Source organism: Anas acuta, chromosome 1 (genome assembly GCF_963932015.1).
Source record: "Anas acuta chromosome 1, bAnaAcu1.1, whole genome shotgun sequence".
NCBI lineage: Eukaryota > Metazoa > Chordata > Aves > Anseriformes > Anatidae > Anas > Anas acuta.
The window spans coordinates 117,748,262-117,771,926 of NC_088979.1; the positions used below are offsets into that span (position 1 = coordinate 117,748,262).

At 40.2% G+C, this 23,665-nt stretch overlaps 1 protein-coding gene across 4 annotated transcripts in view; it reads left to right on the forward strand.

The window, feature by feature from the left end:
• LOC137863516 (uncharacterized) overlaps positions 1-23,665 on the forward strand; it is a 169,015-nt gene that overhangs the window by 31,800 nt on the left and 113,550 nt on the right. For all 4 annotated transcript variants that reach the window (XR_011100942.1, XR_011100932.1, XR_011100949.1 and 1 more), the window contains exon 4: positions 15,055-15,145. The gene's annotated coding sequence lies outside the window, so the exon portion shown is untranslated. The remainder of the gene's footprint in view (positions 1-15,054; positions 15,146-23,665) is intronic.

Below are 23,665 nucleotides of genomic sequence, written 5' to 3' on the forward strand. Positions count from 1 at the left end.
GCTTCCAGCTCTGATTTCAGTTCTCTGTATGCCATCTTAGTTTTCTTACAGAAGAAGAAACCAGTATCTCCCTGGGCTCAAGAAGCTCAACTGGTATTTTGGGATCCTATGGGAGGCACAGATATAATCTACAGACAGTATCGGAAAGGTAAAATGGTAAATAAAACCCAGTTTTCTAAAGAAAGGTTGCTTCTGATCAGATTTCTCTTAGCAAATCTGTGTGATGAGGTAAGCCGAGTATCAGTAAGGATGTGTCACATCAGAGGTTCAGTTCAGGATTATCTGGAACTGAAACCGTTCCTCTTTGGTTTCAGTGGAGGCCACCAATGGTTTGTTAACCAAGCTGGTAACTTGGAACTGACTCACAACAGTTAACACTAGAAAAGATGAAGTGGAAATGGAGCTTCAGAGAGAGAAAACATTTGCTCCCCTTGGTAATTAACTAATGTAAATTTGGAGAGGGTCCAGTTCCAGTGTAAGTTCCTGAAGGCTCCAAAACAACACCCCAGTTCTGGTTCAAATGGGAAATGACAATTCTAAGTGTGGTCGAGTTCATTTCTCTGGATGCATTGCACAGCAAGCATGCTCTTCTCTCAGGTGTCTCGATCACCATCTGTAAGATGTGATGGATGCTACAAACATGAAGAGCACTACTGACTCATTTACTCGGTGTTCCTGACAAGGTGGCTCTCTATTTGATTCCCTACGTTGGCAATTCCATAGTCCAGTTTAATCATACTTGAACCAGTCAATGTTTCTGCTACTTAGGAGATTACTGTTCCATTTAACAGCTTTTCCTTTCTTACTGTTTCTTCTAGCATCACCATAGATAGTTCTTCCTCCATGAAGGCCAGACTAATTAAAATCTGTGGTAGTTTTTTCTCCCTCTGTGTGGCTCTGTACAGAGGATCAGATTTGCCTCCCCTCCACATTGCTAAGTTACTCACATGAGTAGTTCAACAGAAAGGAATACACTTGTATGACTAATCTGCTCAGCAGCATAAAAGTTCACTGTCTGGACTAGAACTAAATGACTTTAAAGAGTGCTACCCAGGTTGCAGAGGGGGTGGATTAAAACTCAGGAGTCCCCTGTGGCAAATGCCGTACTTTGATAACTAGACTGTTCTTCCTGTCTAGCTAAACTGAGTCTGCCATTTCTTTTTATCAGATTTTTTTTTCCTTTACAAAGGAAATGCAAAGGTCTTTAGTGTTTTGATAAACCGCATATGAATTTGGACCTTTGTAAGGGTCCACTCAGCTGTGCAATTCTGTCTTGGAATAAATGCTTGGAAATGTTGAAGGTCTTGTTTCTCCTTGACATGTGCTTACCAGATTTGTTGAGCTAACAAACATGTTGCTATATGTTGGCACATACATTACCTCGGCTTAAACTAATTTATGGGATATGGCATCACCGACACAGTTCCCATTCCAAACAAAGGTCTTAATCAGTCCCACTCAGAAACATATACAATACTGAGGAGCTGTAACTACTAGTAGCATTTCTCTTTAGTAGGACTTTGGCACTGGTCCATTTTTCAGCCCTTGATGAGCGAACATGGAAAGCATCTCACTGAAGCAGATATGGCATTGACAGATGGATGAGTGCTTTTTCTTCTGTCAGGAAGAACAAAAACATGGTGAAACAACAGGAGGACAGGGGAAGTCAGAAGAAAACCCAGTCTGTTTCCTTAAACAGAGATGTCTCTGGAGTGCGCCTGTATCAGAGCATCATAACATTTACTTGTTTCTCAAGTTGCTAAGGAAGGTAGAGATTACTGAGGTAGCGGAGTATCTCTGTGATCACTTCAGAAGATAAGGACACTGGGACTGGCTTTTGCTATGTCTCTAAGAAAACTGCAATGAAAGAATACCCAGACAGAGGGGAATAAGAACTAGATTTGTGCCACTATGATTCCTCTGTCATACTTAATTACCTCAAAGTTTATGTGCCCCTCATTTAAAGATACCCAAGAGGCTTCCCCAGATTGTAGAGATTACGTATCTCTTTATGGACCACTCTGGAGTTCAGGAGGACTAGCATCTGCACTGTATACATGTATCATGTCTCTCCTAGCTATCTGCAGTTTGCTTTGGCTTGCCCAGCCTCTCTTATTTATGCTATGTACAGTGTAAGAGAGCAGTTGGTTATGCACCATACTGTTCCGGCACAGGCTGTGGCCACTTCTCAGGGTCCTGAATTTGGCTTGATATTCCTTCCAGCATGGATTTAACCAAGGAGAAGGAAAGAGAAGCAGAAATAAAGGTTTAAGAATTTAGAGATCTTCTAGGTACCATCAAAGATAATCCTCAGTCCATCTGTTTCTGCAGCTTGTCTCATAACTCAGGAAAAGAATTAGGGAAATTAGCTAAAGGAAATCACTTTAAAGAATGGTCAATGTTTGGAAGTGTTTTCCTTAAAATTTGCCCCGAATATTTTTTTACATTTAACTCATAATTTCTCACAGCCTCTTCCTTTATTTTCCAGCTAAGTAAAATGTTGTTTTAAAAAATAATCGAGTGTCCTTTAAAGGAAAAAAGGGAAGAAAAAAAGGGAGGAAACTAAAAAAGTGGTCAAGAAACCCAAATGAAACTTAGCGAGACTTTGCTTTTTCACTAAATAGCCTGAAACCATGAAAAACAAAATCTCTATAAAGTTTGGTTCGACTTTTTCTTCATCTCATGATGCATCAAAAATGCAGTAAGGCGAACAGCTGCCGAGGTGATGAGTTGCACGCCCCAGGGATGGAGCCTGAGCAAGGGTGTGAGTCCAGCCCAGCTGTCGCCCCCACCCCAAGAAGTGGGCTCCCGGTGAAGCCCATGGGTGGTGTGAAGCAGTCTTTTTTTCCCTGAGCCAATATAACTCACCCTCACTGTTAGCAACTTTACCCAACACTTCCCTCCGAGGGACACCCTGAAATACCAGGTATTTTGCCCTGATTTTATTTATGCTGAAAACAGAAGGAAAGGAAAGCATGACTCAGTGCTCAGTTATTTTTGTCACTATGGGTAAGGCGGTGTTGTTAGCAGTATCCCAAACACCGGGGTTGGCAGCGTGCTGCACTGAGCGGGGCTGCCCGGGACAGAAGAAAATAGATCTGTTTTCAAGCATTCTTGTCTTTTTTGTTGCCAGACTGCCCCTTCACACTGCATTATACCCTGCCTTGCCCCTCCTGCCCCACAGAAGGGGCTGTTCTGCCCAAATGTGAGGCAATTGCTCCAACGCTTGGGACGTGCGGGTTACTTCCGGGGGGCTGCAGAAAGTTCTGGAACCTTGCAAGCCAGGCTGCCCTGAGGGAGAGGCAGGGGTCTGCATATCGGGAAGGCTGGGCAAACCCCTGGCAGAGGGCTGCTGTGGTGGGGAGGTGAGGGGCTGGCGGTTTGCTGTTGGAAGATGGCGGTTGGTGGTTGGCAGTTGGCCACGGAACATTCCGGCACCCTCCTGAGGAAGCTGCTGGGAAACCTGGACTGCTGGGGTAAGAGCTAGTGCCTGTGGCTCTTTTGAGGCTCTTGTGAAGGTGGGAGAGGGGGCACCCGCTCTGTATTCTTTGTTTTTTGTTTATTTGTTTGTTTTTTTCAGTTGCCACAGCATGTCTCTCTTGCACCCATTCTGATATTCCCCACTGTGGGCTCCTTCCTCCCCTCTGCCTCCACCCCACCACTCCCCTTTGGTTTTTTTGCATGTGCACCTCACAAATTCCTCCAGAAACTTCCCTGCTCGGCCCCAAGCAGACTCACGGACCTGGGGGCCCCTGAGGGAACTGGGGGCTGCCCACAGCCATGGTCCCCTTTGCTTTCCCATCTCATACAGTTATGGCATGCCCAAAAATGCACGGACTAAGACAAAGGACTCGCACCTCTAGGTCTGTTTCCTTTCTTACGCTGTGCTCAGGCTGCCAGAGTCCCATGAGAGGCAAATTGCCATGACTAATAAGTTCCATCTCACACTTCACATGAAGAGGTTTGGTGGCTTTTTCCAGAATCTTAAATTGAATCAGGGATAAGCCAACAAAGAGATTACAGACATATCAAGAGTTTACTTTGCGCGATTGCCACATACTTGATGCCAGATACAGTATCCTGTTTTCCCTCTACACTTCGCTTGGAGATCACATCAAATAAAATTCAGCTTCTCCATTATGTAAAAATTAAGCAAGCTGCCCTCTGGTTTTGAAATTGTTTTTATTTAGCAAGAAATTAAAAATGAAACATAAAAAGGCAGTATGCTAAGGGAATTCATTGTGTTTTGAGAAGAGATCACGAAGAGTGTTTTTTTCAGGTCATTACTGGGAGATGGTTTGAGAGCCCAAATCATGAGAAACATGACTGGGGAAGAGAGAAAAACAACTCACTGTGGTCTTTAAAAATATTTGGGTTATTTACTGACAGCTTTTCCTTTGAGCCGTGACCTATTTCCACCTGCTGCATGGCATCTGATGAAGCATATTACTAAAATGAATCCTTTGTCGCAGTAGGAAATAAATGCCCTCACTGGCAGAGGTTAGATTTTAGGATGATTTTACATCCTTAGACCTTACAGTCAGCACATATTTGTGTGGATACTTGGGCTTTTGCAGTAGCTCCCAGTGCTGTCTCTCCTCTTAGGCCTTTTGATGTGCTCCAGCACAAGTGACCTTTCCCTTTTGGACTACAGAGACCAGTGCTAGCCTCTGTAGTAAAGTCTCTGCTTGTTACCCAGCACTGGTGAGTCTGTAAAAACCACTTCATCTTTCAACTGTCACAATGAAGCCCGTTGTGTTGAACTGCTAGTATAAAACCAGACTGAGGCTGGTTATGCTGCAAGCATTGGTATATTTGGAAAGCTTAACTGTCCTTAGCTGCACTCAGAAAATAAGAGGACTAAAATGGTCCTGCTCTTGCAACAGACATGCTGGTGAATACAATCAGCTCTGGCAAGTGAGCACGTCTGATTCAGTGCAGAGGAAAACCTCTCCAGTGCATATATGAGCCTGTCCTGGAGAAAATTTCCTCCCATCTCGTTATCAGTTTACCTGTGAGCATGCGAGGCACAACTGGCATGCCCAGCAGAGCTGCCTGTTCTCTCTTATGGTACATATGCACTTCTCTGTTTACTGCGTGGGCCAGGTCACAACCCAGCTTCAGAGGAAGCCAGATAAAACCATCAGAAACCTGCCCTTCAAGCTGCCAGTTGTTAGAGAACTAAATCCTCTCTTAAGCTGCTAGTGGAAAAAATATCACCTGATGTTACAAAATGCAAAACCCAGGCACTTCAAATAATCTTAGTAGATAAGCAGAAGTTGTGAACACTGTGATGTGGAGGGTGAAAGGTGCTGAGGAAATAGCTTTTAACCTTCAATAGATGTGAAATGTTTTTATGCCTTTTGCAACAGACTCCATTTTGCCACACATTTTGCTCATGAGCTCTGCAAGCATTGCAATGTCATTTGTCCGTTTGTGCTGAAAATTACCACAGAGTACTTAGCAGCAATTTCTGAAGGGCTTATGGTCATGGTCAGGGAAATACATCTGTAGATGTATAAATATGCTCTGTACTTTACAGAATTGAAACAAGGCAGATTCTTGTCCCAGGAACTTGTCCCTCCAATGGAGGAATTGTCCCTGCCACAAAGCTGTCCTCACTGCCTTTGGTAGCTGCACTGTAGGAAACACTTCTCTGTCAGGACACTGGGGCTTTTCTGATGATCCCCAAGGCCTGGTTTTGTTGTTACTGGTAAGAAACCTATGCAGCCCCTGTCTTCACATCACAGACTTCAGAGATAAAGGTTGAAATTCAGTGGTACTCTGAACTGGCTCTGACCCCTCTGTAACAGGAGTAAAACCTACCGGATATAAGTGAACGTCAGACCTGCAGGAGAGGGGTGAGATGGAGCTTACTGAGACACACTAAGGAAAATTTCACTTTCTCTGACCTGTCATTTCTCAGAGGTGCTATATTTTCCCTGATTGTATAAGCAGAGTATTAGACCATTCTCTCCAATGATTTATTTTCATCTTACTGAAGCTAATTCTGTTCTGTGTGTCCTGATATCGCTGGGAGAGGGAGACTTATTACATTGACCTTAGACCCTGTTCAGCTTTGTTTATTCTTATCAACATGGACTGTTGCTGGGGAGCTGTTGATGGCAGGGTAGTGGTTGCAGTGAATTACCTGGAGACTGATTGTTGTCACACTGAAGAAATCACTGCAGCAATAGACTCCAGTTAGTCCTTGCCAGCAGAGGTATATGGACTCAGTACAATTGCTGTCTTGTAACAGCATAGCCCCTTACCAAGATTTCTCTGCAGCAGGCTGGCACTGATGAAGAAGGCCTAATGAGAGAGAGAGAGAGAGAGAGAGCATTTTTCCTGATAGGACCTGCATCTTTAGAACTGTCAAGCGAGCATTAGGTTTGCAAGAGAGGAATATTGACATTATCATGCAAATGCTTTTATCCATCCCTAGGCTAAAAAGCTTTTTTTCTGGAGTTTAAAATGTTGCCCTTGAAGCTTGTAGACTTTACTAGCCTGTACCGTGTGGAGCAGAGAACAAGCTCGCCAGTGAAAGTTACAGGAACTTGCAGTTTATAAGTATGTAGCACTTGCAATAACATCATAAATATTTCATTTCACATCACACTTGCAGTTCCCAGCACTGTTAATACAGATGTATTGTCAATCCCCAGCCACTGAGGAAGGAGAGCTTGTCTGGAAACTGGTTCATTCCTTCACTGGAAAGCACATTACTGCCACAACTCTGTAGTGAGCTGGTTGTAAAGTGTGGGCCCCTGGTTTCCCTTCTAAGCACATGGAGATTATTTTTGTTATTTCTTTCCTAGCAAAGACTCTGGGGTCTCTCATCTGACTTTCTGACAGAACCAGTTCTCAGTGGAACATCTCCATTTCCTTAAATCTGTTGCTGGATAGATGTTGGGATCGCTTTTTCTGCCAATTTGCTCAGTAACGCAATGTGAGTAGGACTATAGCAGCAGCTAAACACCACTGAAAATCATGAATATTTTTCCCTTGCAAGGCAATGTCTGTGTATACGCATTGGAATCCCAGTGAGCTTCCTTAATCCTTTTGTGTTTGTGTATATCTTAACATTTTTAGAAGTGGTCAGTTGTGAAATAAGCCAAAAAATTAAATGAAATGTTTATCTGAGAAATGAGCCTGATTTTACATACTAAGCTTGTTTTATGTAGCTCTCATAATAAAAAGTCCAAAATCCACTGTTAGCATTGAATCTGAACAAAAAGTGAATCTCAAAAAACAATCCAATTTTGCTCTTTAAAGGTTTTGACGTGCCAGTGTGATGGTATGTCAGAGGCTGATGGCAAGGTCTGTGACAATCCAGCTGCATACATCAAGGCTCATTCTGCAGATTTCGGCAGATGTGTGTCCCTGGAGCTGCTCCATCATCATCTCCAACAGCTGACTTGGCGCTCAGAGCTGAGAGTGCAGCAGCAAAGATTTTTCTAAGCCAGCTTGCACTCTGCATCAGATAGTGGCCCAGAAATTTTAACTGTCATGGGCCAGCCCAGCAACAGCAGTGACACCATGTCCGGTGGTGCTCAGCTGGAGCTGAATTTCCATTGGCAAAGCTCTGTGGAAATGAAGAGCGGAGATGGTGATGATGAGATGAGCTTTACCTAACAGCTGAGGACATGGTTTTAACTTAACATTATACAAGCCCAGTAATTCCAAAATCTTTGAATAATCTTGAATGCAGATTTTGGAGACTGCTGAGCCTGCTATTTCAACAGTGCCACTGAATGAGCCCTTTGCCTTAGCAGCTGTAACGTTGCAGAATTTCCACATTTCATAGGGTGGAGCCAGGCAGAGCTGCAGCTCTTGTTGAGTACCCAAATTGTACCAAAGACCAAGAGCTTTCATGTAGACTTCTCAATTTTTTTTTAAAGTTGCAAGAGCTAATTCTTCAGTGAAACCCTGCAAGGGGGATGTCACAACCTCTGCTGTTTTGCATGGAACTTAGATGCGTAGGAGTAACTGCTGTAAAACTTGACCGTCTCTGAAAAAAGCAAAATCCTGTCTAATGACACAAAATGAATTAGGTATCTTCAATGCCATCCTGTGTGTTTAGGAAGTATGCAAATGCAGGGAGGGACATATTGCCCTGGACACAGTAGGAATCAAGAAGTCTTTGCGTTTAGAGTTCTTAGCATTTCAGTGACATTCTGGTCAAAGCTGTCTTTCTAGGCTTTTTTACCAGTGCTTCTATTGGATGTCAAAGTTTGTTTCTTCTGTTTCTTTGCTCTCACTCCGTATCTTCTTTCTCCCCACTCCAATCCTTATGAAAGCATGCATGCCCCTGTGACATAAAAGAGTACCCAACGAAGCTATTATGCATGTGTTTGAGATTTCTGAACTGGCTTTCACTTGTCCGTGCTTTGAGTGATTGAGGTACTTGTGGTTTGAGATTACTATCAGCTACTGTTTTTTCAATTATTAGACTTCCATAATTTGTTCTTTAATGACTTTTGTGTTTGGTGACTGTGTCCAAAGGATTTAGGACTTTAACCCAGATTTTAGAAGATCCATTAATTTCACTCTTTTCCAAATCCAGATACATAGATTAATGAGGCAAATGCTGGTCTTTCGGAAAACGCAGCTAGACGTTTTCTATCCCTTCCCATACATTACCACTAAGAAATTTTCTGTTGAAAGTTAGTTAGACGACGGCTATTTTAGCAGTGGCGGCTGCAGCCTGTAACCCACCGTGTAATTAAGGGCTGGTTAGATGTGTACACTTGCTTACCAGGAAACAGAGCAGTCACCAATCCAGTCACATGCGGAGTGAGCAACTCTTGCAAAAAGAGCAAGAGAAACCTGGGGTGGTACCTCAGACTCTTCACCGGGGCAAAAACATGTCAGTTCACTTTGTTGCTTTGCCACAAATAACCAAGTTTTGAGGGAGATTTTATTTCCTCTCCCGATATCTTTATGTTCAGGGCAGTGTTTCTAACACAGACTTTGCACGCATCCTGTGTACTCTGTCCTTTCATCTCCAGCATTGCAACGTTAATATTTTGGTTCTGCGGTTTCCTGCCTGTCCTGTAGTATTACACATGGATGCCTCCAGTCTAGCTAGCAGCATGTGCTTTCAACTATTATTATTATTACTAATATTATTTCTCCTGGCCTCCAGATAGATTCAGAGCCCTACAGCAACAGGTGTTTTGTACACAAATACACTCTCTCCTCTGAAGTGTTTGCAGTCTGTTTTGTCCACCCTGTGACGGTTTTAGTGCAAATCAATCTTGTGTCTGGGTCAGAGGCCCTCTGAGAATTGCCATATGGAACTGGAAATGGTGATGGAACACATCTAGCTTTCCAAGTGCTTAATTTTGTTTTTGTTTTTGTTTTTGTTTCTTGTTTGTTTGTTTTTTTCTAGCAAACTGAAAATCTTCAATATTTATTTTTGCAGACATTTATTCTTATTATTATGAACTAGAACTCTTCACTGGTTATTTGCTTTGTAGAGGCTCTGTGTAGAGGCTCACTGATGTTTGTTTTTGTACAGTATCATCCTCATCTGCCTAAGTTTCGTTGCATTTCTGTAGATATATTTCATCAGTATTGTTTTTAAACTTGTCTGAGGAGAGGACTAAATGGGAGGGAACAAGATTTTTCTATGTATATTATTCTGTGTATAATACCAGGTACAACACTGGTGTCTGAAACCTATCACTGGCTTTTGTGGCATCGTTGATGGTCCATGCAGCTGACAAAGTTCATGTATTTCGTTGTCTAACACACAAACAAGCACCAGCTACAGTAAAAATATTGTGACGAAACACAATGTAGTTTTGCCTTGTGTGAATCAAGTTGAGCTGAAAGCAAATCCTGTGGTTCTTGTGAGCTGAAACACCAGGGAAAACTTGGATCCAGGTGTGAATTTCGTAGCTCATGCTGACCTGTAGAATTTTCATTACTGGGTGTTGCTAGTACTCAATTAGTATCTGGTGGTTCAAATGCTGGCAGTGACTCGTTTCCTACTTTCTGCTAGATGAAATGTGCTTCAATGTAAGGAAACAGGGAGGAAGAAAGGATAGGAAAAAGTCATTTATTAAATGGCATTGGATTACAATCTCTTGTACTGGAAACTATTTATGAGAAGACATAGCCTGTAAAGACTAGGTTGGAGAATGTCCATGTTGGATCTCTCCAGACTAGAGCAGACTGTAAAAGTGAATAATAAATAAAGCACAAAGCCAGTTTCACCAAGCAAGCAAGAAAGGTCCACTATAAAGCTTGTAATTTAGCATAGAAGGTGCAAGATACATTGGATTAGCTGAAAAAATACAAAAGATTCACCTAACTGTGTACAGTGAAACATGAATTCTATCACTCCTCTGTTTTTCCCGTGAAGTAAGATAGTTTTGTATCTAGTTTTAGAAGAGGGGAATGGCAAATATTTTCCCAAATAAGTTTGGTTCAAAGCATGAACGAATGCAGCTCCATTTCGTATTTTCACTGCATGAAGTGGTGTGGTTTTTTAATTTGTTTTTGGTTTTCCGTACACAAATATAATAATTTTGAATGTTTCCAATTGTTATTTATATTGTTCTAGAATTCACTGTTCTTCGTGGAAAAGCATCCCAAAAGTGCTTATGCAGATCATAGGCAGGTCTTTACAGCTGATGCTTGTAATAATTACAGCACATATCCTCAGTACATGGTAATTCATTTGCCTTTAGAGCCAGCCAAAAAGGCTTCTATTTGCTTTACTGATCTTTGGCTCAGACTCTGAACGTTGATTTACAAACGTCACACTAACAAACATTGCTTGACTTTTGTGAAAACTATCTGAAGGCTGTTTGTTTATTTATGCTCCTTAACTTACTTTTCTCATAAAAGGAGACACATGCACCCTTAAATCAGGCCAAACCTGAGTTTATCGCTGTTGAACAAAACCTTATAACAATAACATTGCATTAAAGCAGCTTCATTAAAGGGAGGGATTTTTAAAGCTATAGTGTTAGCAAAGTCGAACCTGCTGTTTTTGATAGGCCTTTTTACGTACTGTTTTGATTAAAATGTACAAAAAACTCTGTCAGTAAGCACTATCCACTTGGGACTGGCAATATTCACTGTTTCCATGGTCTTCTTCATTAGAAGAAATATGTCTAACCAGGAGCTGTACTTCTGAACATGTTTTCATGTACTTCCTCTGCACAGTACCAGACAACCCCCCTTAAGACACAGCCACACAAATTTCTTTTCTAGGCCCCTTAAAGAGGCCAAATCAGAACAGGCACCAATTTGAACAGAACGTTTAGTTTAAGACATAATGGGTGAATGATGATATGCTCATTGCTGGCAAGAGCATTAAGCAGGGTCTCTAACAGAAAATAGCTGAGGTATGGCCGTGTTTGTGTTCAGGAGGTCCCTCTAGCAATTTTGATGATGAAAATGGTTCTGTTTCACTGCTTCTACAGGAACAGATTTAGTGACAGGTTTCAGCAGTGAGGTAGGAATCAGCTGTTTTCTATCCTAACTTAGAAAGAGGACTTAGTGTGCTATTTTACTTAATGGAAATACAGTGCCTTTGTCCATGCACAAATGTAATGAACTGAAAATCAATTGAAAAATATTCAAAAGCCATTCATTTTCTCTTTTATAATGTAACTCTTACAATGGTGTCTTCTAAAACATCAGAAAATAGATACTAAGAGAGCTAATTCCAATCAGGAATGCAATTGATGCTTGTGTTCAAATTTAAGCACATGAAGAAACTCCCTCATTAGGATGTAAAAATAAGGTTATTTGTTAAATCAGGCTCATAGTTTTGTAATAAAATTTCCTATTACGATTTTATTACTTTCATGAGGTAAAGAATGATTACTGTTAATTTCAGGTATTATAATAACCTAGCAGGGATTGCTAAAATTCTTTCTGAAAGGAGTGAACCTGGTTTATATTCTGCATTATTCATGTAGTGATTTTTTTTTTAATAGCTCTATTGATCTTTATCTTCCTGTTAATATGTATTAATGAAATTCTGCTACATCTTGTGGATTGTCATGTGGATTGTCATGGAATTTGTATTACAGGCAGTTGAGCAATATACCAGTGCCTCTAAGTGCACAGCAAAGGGTTATACTCTTGTTATTTATATTCCTTCCTCAAGAATAATACTTTTTTTGTAGTTGGTGGTTTTAATGAACCTATCACGTGCAGATGAAGTATGGGGCTGTCACCCCCAATGAAACTGAGTCCTATAGCAGTACCCAGGCATATGGGTTATATTCACTTCGTTAAGCACTTTCTGTAGAGTCTAAAACCTGAATTGGACAAAACGAAATACTAAAAAGAGAAGCATATAGGTCTGTGAAGTGTTGGAATGATGTTTCAGCTGCCTTGAGCTGAACAAAGTTCCTAACAGATGAAAAACATTTTTGTTCACTTGAGATAACTGCAAGGCAGCCAAATGATTACATTCAAACTTTCCAATCCTTGCAAAGATTTGCTTCTGAGTCAAAGCCAAGCATCAATAACTGCTGCCCAGAAGGGATATTGTTGTTTGGAAAGAGAGAGACGGCTATAACTGATTGCAATGCTGAGCCTGGAAATTCCATCTCAGTCTCATCTTCAGCATTGTGCTTTGCCAGTGCTTGCATGAGCTCCACCGCTGCTGAAGCAGCAATCCAGGAGCAGCAGATCTATCTTTATGAGGTAATAAGCTACACCAACAAAAAAAATGTGTTGAATCTATACATCAGGAAAGATGTCGTCTAGTGAGCAGGTAGCCTGGAGAATAGAAAGCCATCATCAGTGTTCCTTCAAAAAAAATTATATATATATACACATATACAGGAAAGAACTTTGCAAGTAATCTTTTATGGTTTGAAACACCGAGTGGCCAAACAAGATGTTCTGCCAGAATTAAATTCAGGTTAGGTTTATCAAATGACCATGAATGGTTGACTATTAACAGGAAATTTTGGCCTTCAAATACTGGCTTAGAGCAATTTATTTTTGTGTGTTATGTTGTTAATGAGATTTCTGCTGTTCTTTTATAAACAGTTTCTCTTGGACTCAGAAAAAAATGTTCCAAAGAGCTGTCATAAATTAAAAAGAAACAGGTAGAATCTCTGCAGAAACAAGTCAGCATAGGAAATACCTTCAGAACAGCTTAATATTGGGCTGAGAGGAGACATTGATTCCAGGATACTTTTGGAAAATCAAAAAATGACAAACATGTGATACTCAATTCTTAACCTTTCTTAAAGTCACTGAAATGTTCTGATCCAGGAAGGATTTATTCATGTATTTACCCATGACTTTATCTTCCCCAGCAAGGCTTTCATGAAGACTGTAGTATACTCTCCCTTTTTGAGCATTCTGCCATTTTTAATAGGAGAAGGAATTAACATTAGAAAACAGACCCAAAGAAACCACTCCCACCCTTGAAACAGTGCTCTTTCTGTGGTGTTTCTAGTATGTATACAGATTTCACTTACCACCAACCAAAATGTTCCTTTTTTAAGAGGAGAACGACTGACTCTTGTAAAGGATTAAGAAGCTTCTGGGCATCTGGTGTCTCTCCTTGCTGCCAACTCCAGTTAAATACAGTTGCAGGCTCTCCACTGCGGGTATGGGGATAAAAAGCAGATGTCTTTCAAATCCTATGTGAAGTTTCTGTAACTGTCATTTGAAAGAAAACACCTTTGACTTGTGCACCAGGCAAGTCTAAACTAAAACCACGGGGAGAGAGTAAATATGATCCTCCTGGTGTCATTTTTAGAGGCTCTTTTCTGTACATAACTGCTCTTTAAATGTAAATAAACACTATTCCCTTAATATGTGAATTTTTGCCCCGAGAACACTATTAGGGATTGCACAAATATTACCTCAGTGTATATTCAGACATTATTAAAACAAATTACTCTATTGCAGTACAGCTAAGGCCCATTCATTCATTCATAATGGTGGAGGACTGTGCAATGTCCCTGAGGTATGCCAGAAAGAACTGCTCTGTTGTGAGTGTACACACTGAGTTATTTAAAATTGATTTATTTTGTTAATATCGTATAATGGCTCCCAGGAGGAGACAAAAACAAACAGATCAGAGCTGATTATGCCTCCAGGTTATTCCCTGAGACAAGGCAGTAACTCTTAGGTCTAGAACTCGCAGCCACAGAAAGATACTGCTTTGTGCTTTGTGTGCTTTTTTTTCCCTGCGTCCCTTTGAACCTCACACTATTCATGTGCCTCAGGTCTTAAACCACCACAGGCCTGCATTGTACAGCTTGGCCCACGTTCTCCAGGTTGCCTGAACTGGATCTGGCAGAAGTCCAAAGAGGTCTTACACACACAGCTATAGTTGCTTTGAAACCACTCATACGACTCCCTGGTCCTTGGCCTCTGCTAGTCTTGGGCCACCCATTGGCACAAGGTGAAACTGTCCAAAGAAAAAAACTTCAGGTAGCTGGGAATTCCCAGTGCACAGATAAAACCAGTTCTTTTCCCCTTTTCTGTTCTGTGTGTCAAATACACAAAGGGCATGGCCTAGAATGCAAAGGTCTGTATTAGCTTTGGCTCAGCGGGAAGCTGCCTGGCCTGAAAGATTATAGATTGGCAAAAGCAAAGTGATTCCCTGCCTAAAAGAGAATCATGAGATTTTACTTGTATTCTTAGACCCTCGAGGCTTCAGTGGATAACAAGACTTGATTTAAATCCCTTGGCTACAACCTAGGGATCTATCCAATGAAACAGTTACATTACTTCCAAATAAGCTGAGGCCAGAATGAGGACACGTTTCTGATTTCTTAATGCCTAGTTTAAGTGTTGTTACTTTGATGATATGTTTGGACTTCAGATATAGGCCTGATTCAAACCTATAAGGGCTGAATTTTCAAGGCATTTCCAGTTGTCTATACATCTATTTGCTACTTATGTATGTTAGACTGAGTAAAACTGACATGACTTTGACCCTGGAATGTACTTACACTTGTGGCTCACATTGAATATTTCTCTGCAAAGCAGGGAAAAAGTGTTTTGTTTTGTTTAACAGTTTTAGTAATACCAGGGTTCATCATTTTATTGCAGAGAGAAAGAATGAAACATTCTCCAGCGCTGCACAGCATCAGAAAGTCCTCTAGAGAAGGAGCAAACTCTAGAAGTGACTGCACTCTGTACGGTAAGTGCGTACCTTCTACTGTTTATCTGTTTAATCCATGGCCTCCAGTATAAGTAGAATGCACCAGATTATCACTCCAGTTATTACCAACAATTAAGTTAGATCTGGGAACTGATCTTCTGCCCTCAGTTTCTAGCTTCCAGTAAATCAAGGATGAATGTCATGATGTGCCTCTCATTAGACTATAGAATGCACAAACTTCCCATATTTGTGAGTTTTCACCAACCTTCTGTGACAGTCCCACTTCTCTTCCATGATCAGACACTAGTATCTCCTCTTGATTCAGGAGAATCCTTCAGTGAAAGAACCAGGTTTTCAAACTGATAACTGGTAACTTTTAATGCTGCATTATAAAGGGGGGCAAAATACTTTGGATGAAATCTGGACTCCAAGCTTAAGGTTAACTCCTTTTGAACTGATAGAAGAAGGTTTCAAATAATTTATTTTAAGTCTACTTCTGCTTTGGGAATGGGAAGTGATAAACCACCACAGGAACATGACTGAGAGCTGAAGTTATGGAGTAGACACATCCTGAGGCTTATTCAGAGAAGGCCCAGCCAACATCTGCACCGTTAGGAAAAAAAAAAGCTGTCGGGAACCTCTGCATAATCTGAGGTCTGCCCAGCCCTAGCTAGAGCCTTTCAATTTGTTTTAATTATGATCTTCCTTGCAGTAGTGCAGGGACCCTGATGCACTCATGCTATTGCAAACCCTCAGTGCAGATGTGTCACACTGTGCTGACAAGGTTTTCATTGTTTTGGCCCTGTGTATTACAAATTGTTTTTACTGACTGGTATAATCCCTTCTGTGTTATTTAAATTGCAAGTTCCTTTTGAGATGCAGGAAAGGAATGAGGTAAGAAAGGTTGAAAGTATACATCTGTGATGAAGACTTGAAGGTATTTTCTTCCACATCATCTATTTTGACTATCCAAGCTGTAAACTCTACAAGGAAGAAGCTTTTATCTCTGGTTTTCAGCAGGATCTCTAAATTTGCCAGTGATACTATTAAATAATAGTAATGTTATATACATACATTTGTAGATTCATACACTATATATGCAGCACAAATATATTTTGTAAATACCAAGTTAGGATTCTGCTTTTTGTGTTCACAGTTTTTCATCAAAGCAATCCTTTGGTAAATTTAAAAGCACGTGGAATTTCCAATAAAAGACAAACCCTGGAAAAATAACAGAGCAGGGATAGGGACAGAAAGGATGAACAAATAATGAAGTTTATATGTGGGAATAATGAAGTTTAAATGTGGGGTATGGGTCAGCTTTCAAAAGCAAATGGAATAAAATTAAGCAAAACAGCATGTATTCCAAATTGGAATCAGCTATAACATTACAAGAAATCTGTGTACCTCCTACTGTAAATATTTATATTTTTAAATTTCCTTAGTAAACTGCCAGATATGAATCCCAAAAGAACATTATTTACTTGTTTTAGTTTTTAGGTAATCTGCACTTAATTTTTCCTGTGAGATCAAAATCTTACATTACTGAGACACTATGATTTTTTGTATTGTGGTTCAAGCAGGAACACAATTCATACATGCATTACAGCATCATCTGTTAACACATAGAAGACTATAGTAACTAGAATTTGACTTCATAGAGCATTAATATCTGAATATGATGCCATAAAAAGAACCATAAATCTCCTTGGACCAGATGGCCTGCAGAGGTCCCTTCCAACCTCAATCACTCTGTGATTCTGTGATTCTGTGTTTGAAAGGGAGAACTTCTTGCACCTGAAAATCCAGAGGGTATCAGTGCGGGGATTATGCTATTCAAGTTTACATATAACTTCTTGTTCTACTTGCAGTTACTCGGTTTCTGACAAAATGCACAAAATCACTCTTGCTCAAGCTGAATTCTGTCCTACCAGTCTAATTCCAAGTTACTCTGTATCGGGTTAATTCTCACCTTGTCTTTGATGCCTTAAATTCCATCTGCCGACTACCTTCTCCTCTCCACAGTAGGAATACAATGAGTCTTACCTACCTTCAACTTATCTACCTTGATGTCTGCCCAAGAAAAGTCCTCATAAGAACTGGTTGCTGCTTTTATAGTGTCTGACATACAGTTGTTTGAATTGTTAGTGTTGCTTTGAGCTACTAAGTGGAATATGTGCTATTCACTTAAGATTTTAGCATGTTTCTACAGGATGTTGCAACGGAAACAGAAACTATCAGCGATCAGCTTGCAGAGTTAGTAATTTACAGTGAGCTTTCTCAATACATTCATGCATCTCACACCCTTGTGTGCTTTTGAAAATCTTAACTGTGATCCGGGAAGAGGTAACTGGCATTAAAGCATTAAACATGCTGCCAACACTGCATGTGCTTTCAAACATCACTATTGATATCCTGCCCTGCCACATCTGGTGTGTCTGTTTAAATTGTAAGTTTCTTAGGTAATGGACAGTCTACAACTCCGTTTGTATAGTGATTACTATATCTTTGTCAATTTTGATTATTCCCTAGACATTGCTATAATAAACATGGGTAATAACAAAGCAGTAATCTTCAATCACCTCAAATTTGAGCCAGCAGCATAAAGGCAAGGCCTCATTATCCCTTGAGCCATTCATTCAGTCTTTTGAAAGCAAGCTCTTAAACAGTGCAAGTAATTTTTCTGTCCCTCTCTCCCCAGCAATCCCCACCCCTTTTTCTTTATGTAATTAAAAGGCAGGTAGGAAAGAATAGCCTCAAAAGCTTTTGGGAAAAGTCTGTCTCCAGAGTCCCTCTAGGTCCTGCTGACAGAAATAAAACAGTGAGGAAAAAGAAAAAAAAAGAAAAAAAAAAAGAAAAAAAAAAAAGAAAAAAAAAAAAAGAAAAGAAAAGAAAAGAGAGAGATTTCATAGTTTGGCCAAACAGTTTTGATCAAAATAACTGCAATTTGCAGGGATTAGATCTGGTCTACTGTCTTGCAGAGGTAAGAATTGGACAGTGGCTCTTTATGATTTCATAGCCCTCTGGGTAGGCTGCCAAAGTAAGCATGTTTTGGATGAAAGTCTGAAAAAGGGGAAAAAAGAGCTGGCATCAACAGACGTTTTGGTGTCCACCTCCTGCCCTAATAGTTTTCTTTTAATCTTTAGCCAGGGCATGAGAAATAAAATCCTCCTGCATTAAAAGCAATTAAGCAGTCATATATTGGACTCTATGTGACTTGAGATTTGCTCCCTTTACGGGATGAATAAGGTTAATGGAATCTGGTTAGAAGCTGAAAAGCCACCATGGAAATTTTTACAAACTTTCTCTCCTCAGTCCCCTATGTAACTTGCTCCTTCTAGAGATTTTATTCTTGCTTTTGATGATGTGAGGAGTAAAGCAAGGAAGGATATAATATTTACCTGGAATAATTTTAAGAGTTCTTTTGAGCTATCCCAGTGTATTTTAGTTCCTTAGAGCTAGTGTCTTGCAATCTCTTTCACTTTCGTGCGGTCATCTAAGTGATTTTTTGTGTTCTGATCTATGGTTATGATTATGGTTATAAAGAGTAGAAATAATGTTTACTTTCAGCTGGTGCACTAGAGCTTGAAATGGTAAATGAAAACAGATGACGCACAACCAAGTCCCAGTGCTATACATTGCTTTTGCAGTTTTTTTAATTTTTTTTATTTTTAAAAGCCACTCTCCCACCCCTGCATACACGTGGCAGTGTTAGTAGATTTTCAGCCTTGGAAGTGTTAGCAGCTGAGTCTTGTGTAACCTTTCCACTTCAGGGCATGAGCTCATCAGCTTGTACAGCTAAAACACTGCTGGGCACTGGTCAGCGTGAAGTGAGAAGACCACAGGAAAACAAACAAGCAAACAAAAAAAAAAGTATCCTATGGAAAGTATTACTTAATAAATGGACAAAAGACAGTGATTTGCTGTAAGGTGACCTCTGAAATCAGATGCCAAATGGCATAAAAATGTTGTCCCTTAAAATCTCAATATTATTCTCTGTGAGGATGGTATACACACTTCTGTGACATGTTAGAAATGTAGGGGGTAGGGGTGAAGAGCAGGTTCCCCATCTAAACCCAGTTTGGTAGTTTCAATTTGATATTACAGTTTTCACTTTCTATTCTAAAACTCTTAAATGGATTGACAGTTCTCATAGTTAACTGTGTTCAAGCTTGGAGGTGGATGCACTTTGATGACAGAATTCATGCTTACTTTCTACACAGTATCTACAATAACTAGAAGACCATGCACTGCACAGAGTAGGTCATAAACCCTGTTTTACCTACAGGAGAAGTGGGACTTCTAGAGGAGAAGAAATTTACCTATGTTTATTAAAGGTATTGTCAGCTTTATTTAAGGCAGATTTGAGGGTCTATTTTATATACATTTTTTTATTATTATTATTTTTCTTTCCTCTTGCAGCTGTTCTTTCCTTATTTTTTAGTGGACACAATGTTGTTCTGGGTGATTGTGGGCGAATCACTGAATTCCACTTCCCTTCATTTTCTTGTCTATTTGAAATATTGATGATAATTCAGAGGGGATTAATGTACTTAAATATATAAGTAATGGTGAAGTACTGTAAGATCTCTGGCCAGGAGGTGTTACTAATAGGCAAAGCAGTATTAGTCTCCTCCATTGTTCTGACTGCTTTTAAAATACTAAGTCCAGAGAGCCAGGAGTGCCTACTTACTTCAACCTCATTGGGTCAATGAGGTGCAGAGAGCTTTTTTTAAAAAAACACCTCTGTTTCTTATTACCTCCTGTGCTGCTCTGCTGTGGCACTGACAGCTCAGCTCCTACGTTTGCAGCATCCTCTTGGTTTGGATATCCCCTACATCAGGTTTAGCTTGTCAGCAGATCTATAATGTGCTGAGTTGCTCTCCTACAATGTGGGTCCTGCAGTAGTAAGGAGACAGCGGTACTGTATTGCAGCCAGTGGTAAACGCTCCTAAAAAGCATGTTCCTATAGTTGTTCATCTATAAGGCACCACATCTATAAGCTCTTTTAAGTTTCCTACTGCAGATTTATGCTCTTGGTCCTACCAATAACAGGACTAGCTAGGCTAGATAACCCAGTTCTTTGCTGGGATCTTACACACCCCTACTTCCCTCTCCTGAACCAGCATGCTAAGGAGCACGATGGGTCGTGCAACCCCAGACCCAGTCATCTGTTTTGTGTTTGAATATACAGCTTTTCACATCATACAGCCCAAGTGCACATCTTCAGCCCCTTGCAATGTATCTGTAACATGACCGTAACATGACAAGAACCTTTTAAGATTTTCATCAGTATTAAGAGGTCTGAGTGCTTGCAGAAAAGTCAAAAGAAAGAAACTAAGCAGAGATGGGTGGTTTGAATTGGGGCCTGGAGGTGGTTACTTGGGAGAAATGTGAAGGGGGAAATGTGATAGGATGCAAACTTTTAAAGGTATTTGGTCCACGGTTCTCTCTGTGACAGAGCCATAAAGATACAGGGGAAAGGGCAAAGGGTTGGTGAAACTAATTTTCCTACTGTGTATATATGCTTATGTTTGCCTGTGATCAGACATTCTTGGCCATGCTTTGTAGGGCTTTCTCAAGAAAGAAAGACCATGCATATAGCAGGGTGCGAATGCCTACATCCTACATTTAAAAGGCAGGGCGAGCATCAATTCCCCTTGGTTTATGAGCACCTCTCCGGCTTAATCCTTCATGGAAGTAGAAAGTGTGGCCACTGCAGACTTTCTCTGTCATGTTTTCCATCAGGTTTCAATGAGACACCCACTGGGCTGGTATGCAGTGGTCTCTTACTCATTTGCTTTTCCTCCCCTTAAATTGAAAGGTGTGGGCCCCAGCTTGTAGATGGCTTTTGATTTCTATAATAAAAAGGAGAAGGAGCCTTCCCACTAAGAAGGTGGAGTGCTGAAACAGGAGAGGAACCCCTGCCCTTAACTGCACTCCTTTGAATTCTCGTTAATTCCTCCACCCTTTTCACAATTTGCCCTTCACTCCTCCAGCCCTAGATATCTCACTGGCTTTTCTCTGTTCTCTTCTCTATCCCCACAGAACCTACTTGAATTAATGTATACCATAGAGATATCACCAGCCATTTCTGAATGGGCTCATTGGTTTATACTGTGTTATTTTTGCTAATTTTCCTTAGAATTACCTTATATGCCACTATCACTCGGTGTCATGCACAGAAAGATGCAACTCCCTGTCATAAATGAAACTCTACATATAAGAAAAAGAATCACTAGAATCCCGAATCCAGCAAGAGAGTATTCAGATACCTAGTACTTCTCCTATGGCAGTGTTTTTCATAGGATGATGTGAAACCGTCATCTAGTGGTCATAATAGGTCTTACCTTATGTTCCTAAAGAGCCGTTTTTGTTTGGATATAGCTGCAATGTTCCTTATTCCCAGGATATATCGCCTGAAAATACTAAGCTAAAATAAAAACTGGAGAGGCTTTGAGGTGAAGGGAAAAACCCTAGAATGTTTGATCAAGAAGGAACAAATGCAAAACTTTGTGCAGCAAGACTGTGAACTCCCTTTCCTTTCTCTCCCACAACTGACCACAGTGACATACGAGCTTCTGCCTTCCTGAACAGTTGTGGGAGGCTGAAGATCAAGATAACTGAAGCTAAAGTAGGGCATCAAAAGAACTTCTCTTGTTAGATACTGTACTACAGTCATTTTGCATATGAGCCTCAATTTCAAATTTCCTCTTAACAATAGCAACACTTCATCCTAATTCATCTTAGAAGGTTGTTTTATTACAGCCTCAGGACAATGCCTGGGTTTTCAGCTGGGTAAACACAGCCTGTAAGGGAGAAGAGCCTTCAGCCTAGAGGTTTAGGTCTTCTGCTGTGCATTGACTTCAGTAAGATGCAGTAAACCTGCAGGGTTTTATCGAGAAACAACATGTACCTTGAGTGGGCACAGCCTCAAGCTCCTCAAGAGCACTTGGGGTGCAGCCCTCTATTTAAAAGCTCCTATGCAGCAAGTGTGTTGATAATGCCAGAAGAAAGCTGACTATGTGCATCTCCTCCCAGTGGTCTTGTTCCTATATTGATTGGTGGGACAATCAATGGTGGAACAATGGTCTTGTTCCTATATTGACAGGTGAGTGGCGGGTAAAGCTAATACAAACACCTAGACAATAATGACTGAAGATAGTAGATTAAATGTAAGAAAATTGGAATTGGTATACATTGTGATAAGAATATTCTCTTCCAAAGATGAAAACTATTAGAGCAATGCAATGTTCTGAGTTTGATGACTTAGGCTGTAAGATTGCTGTGTAGCATTAGTATCTGCAGGCAATAGCTGCAAAATGATCCTACTTCGAAGTGGAATTCGTGGTAGACAGAAGCAGGTGTGAATTCTTGTTTTTTTTTTTTTTATTTTTATTTTTATTTTTTATTATAGAGAGATTCATGTGCACTGGCCAGTGAGAAAGCTCGTATGCAAACAAGATGTGTTCTGGAGCAAACTGGATAACATAAATCATAATATTCAGCAAACAGATTTCCCATATAACTCAGTTTACAGATACTGTGTATTATTTGTATGTTCACTGTGTTGGAGCCCGAGTTTTGGATTAGGATCCCTTTATACAAGACGTTTGGAAAAAAAAAAAAAAAAAAAGAACCTAAAGATAGCATTTGCCTTGTAATGCTTACAGTTTTACATATATACCAAGAGGCAATGCTGACAGAGGCAGATTATGGGGACTGTAAGGAAATGACAAGACAGTTTGATCTCGAGCAGTAATTCCAGTATGCCCACACCCTAAGCAGTGTCATTTTGTCTTGAACACCCGTCATAGCAAAAGTTAAACAAAGACATTATTTAGGGCATGAAGAAAAATAATGAGGTATCTTTCTAGACGTTTATGTAGTTTCCTAACCAAGGAGTGTTCCATCTGAGGTAAATGAGAAAAAGCACAACTGTAATTGTTTTTAAACTTAACACGTGGTCAAAGATCTGTGTCACTGTTTGTCTGTCAGAAAGAGATGATTTCTCAGTAGTGAATGCCAGAGAGAGCAGGTTAAGCTATGGAAGCCTTTCTGACATATTCACTAGTGAAATACAGTCGGTAGTGAAAATTCTTTGCTCAGTATTTTCTGTGAATTGGTTTTGGTCTGACTGAGTAGCTTCTTTCTGTAAAAATGTATTTTTGGAGCTTTCTTTCTAGTTATGACTAAATGCATTGCATACTTTTCTTCCCCTATGAGTTGAATATGAATCAGTTCTTACACTGCTTGTAAAAATTTTCAGATTTTTGAATTTCTTTCAATAAATGTTCTCTGAAACTTACTTCTTTAGCAACCCCTTGCCAATATGCTCATTCTCTAGATTTTTATAAGGAAACATACTTATTCTCTAGATACGTACAAGGCACTCCCTCCTACAACTGGAGGTAGGTGGCTATGTCAATGCTCATGTGAAAGTAATCCATATCTAATGTCAAAACTTAAATTTCTGTTGCCAGGAGGATGAAAATAAAAGATGCTGAAGTCTTTTTGATTAGTAACTAAAAGTAAACTGAGCAGAACTATAGAACAATC